This window comes from Schistocerca gregaria, unplaced genomic scaffold, assembly GCF_023897955.1.
Source record: "Schistocerca gregaria isolate iqSchGreg1 unplaced genomic scaffold, iqSchGreg1.2 ptg000387l, whole genome shotgun sequence".
NCBI classification, from domain to species: domain Eukaryota; kingdom Metazoa; phylum Arthropoda; class Insecta; order Orthoptera; family Acrididae; genus Schistocerca; species Schistocerca gregaria.
The window spans coordinates 3,433,028-3,435,546 of NW_026061829.1; positions in this window are offsets into that span (position 1 = coordinate 3,433,028).

Here is a 2,519-nt window from a genome sequence, read left to right on the forward strand (position 1 = left end):
GCAACTCGGCTGCTAGTCCTCCTTCATGCAAAATCTTAGGTTCCTAGCTCGTGTCCAAGGCACCAAAGAAGGGTAAAAAGTCAATAACCGATACCTATAACTTGAATTGTACTACTTCTTACTGGCTATTACATCAACTTAGAAGCATCATCTGTGTTCTACTATGGTGCTTTTAGTGTCTCCGCATACCGCAGCACGCGACATAGCTTTGCAGACGATAAGTACAACCGTTTCAGAGAGAAGAGCGGCCAAAGTGACGATCTGGCTTTAAGTCGATTCGATAACAAATGACGAAAACGGACGGATGTCTCAGGTTTTTACTACATATGAACACTTTTCACATTCTCCCGTGCAACTGGGCTGCTAGTCCTCCTTTTATGCAGAATCGTAACGTCCTAGCTCATGTCCAAGGCACCAAAGCCATCTAAAAAGTCAATAATCGATACCTAAAACTTGAATTGGACTACTTCTTACTGGCTATTACATCAACTTAGAAGCTTCATCTGTGTTCTATTATGGTGCTTTCCCTGTTTCCGCCTAAGGCAACACGCGACATAGCTTTGCAGACGATAAGTACAACCGTTTCAGAGAGAAGAGCGGCCAATTTGACGATCTGGCTTTAAGTCGATTCGATAACAAATGACGAAAACGGACGGATTTCAAGGGTTTGTACTACATATGAACACTTTTCACATTCTCCCGTGCAACTCGGCTGCTAGTCCTCCTTTCATGCAGAATCTTAAGGTCCTAGCCCATGTCCAAGGCACCAAAGCCAGCTAAAAAGTCAATAACCGATACCTAAAACTTGAATTGTACTTGTTCTTACTGGTTATTACATCATCTTAGAAGCTTCATCTGTGTTCTACTACGTTGCTTTTAGTGTCTCCGAATACCGCAGTACGCGACATAGCTTTGCAGACGATAAGTACAACCGTTTCAGAGAGATGAGCGGCCAAAGTGACGATCTGGCTTTAAGTCGATTCGATAACAAATGACGAAAACGGACGGATGTCTCATTTTTTTACTACATATGAACATTTTTCACATTCTCCCGTGCAACTCGGCTGCTAGTCCTCCTTTCATGCAGAATCTTAAGGTCCTAGCTCATGTCCAAGGCACCAAAGCCAGCTAAAAGGTCAATATTCAATACCTAAAACTTGAATTGTACTACTTCTTACTGGCTATTACATCAACTTAGAAGCTTGATCTGCATTCTACTATTGTGCTTTTGGTGTTTCAGCATATCGCAGCACGCGACATAGCTTTGCAGACGATAAGTACAACCGTTTCAGAGAGAAGAGCGGCCAATGTGACGATCTGGCTTTAAGTCGATTCGATAACAAATGACGAAAACGGACGGGTTTCTCAGGTTTTTACTACATATGAACACATTTCACATTCTCCCGTGCAACTCGGCAGCTAGTCCTCCTTTCATGCAGAATCTTAAGGTAACAGCTCATGTCCAAGGCACCAAAGCCAGCTAAAAAGTCAATAATCGATACCTAAAACTTGTATTGTACTACTTCTTACTGGATATTACATCAACTTAGAAGCCACATCTGTGTTCTACTGTGGTGCTTTTAGTGTCTCCGAATACCGCAGTACGCGACATAGCTTTGCAGACGATAAGTACAACCGTTTCAGAGAGAAGAACGGCCAATGTGGCGATCTGGCTTTACATCGATTCAATAACAAATGACGAAAACGGACGGATGTCTCAGGTTTTTACTACATATGAACACTTTTCACATTCTCCCGTGCAACTCGGCTGCTAGTCCTCCTTTCATGCAGAATCTTAAGGTCCTAGCTCATGTCCAAGGCACCAAAGCCAGCTAAAAAGTATATAATCGATACCTAAAACTTGAATTGTACTACTTCTTACTGGCTATTACATCAACTTAGAAGCTTCATCTGTGTTCTACTATGGTGCTTTTAGAGTCTCCGCATACCGCAGCACGCGACATAGCTTTGCAGACGATAAGTACAACCGTTTCAGAGAGAAGAGTGGCCAATGTGACGATCTGGCTTTAAGTCGATTCGATAACAAATGACGAAAACGGACGTATTTCTCAGGTTTTACTACATATGAACACTTTTCACATTCTCCCGTGCAACTCGGCTGCTAGTCCTCCTTCATGCAAAATCTTAGGTTCCTAGCTCGTGTCCAAGGCACCAAAGAATGGTAAAAAGTCAATAACCGATACCTAAAACTTGAATTGTACTACTTCTTACTGGCTATTACATCAACTTAGAAGCATCATCTGTGTTCTACTATGGTGCTTTTAGTGTCTCCGCATACCGCAGCACGCGACATAGCTTTCCAGACGATAAGTACAACCGTTTCAGATAGAAGAGCGGAAAATGTGACGATCTGGCTTTAAGTCAATTCGATAACAAATGACGAAAACGGACGGATGTCTCAGGTTTTTATTACATATGAACACTTTTCACATTCTCCCGTGCAACTGGGCTGCTAGTCCTCCTTTTATGCAGAATCTTAAAGTCCTAGCTCATGTCCA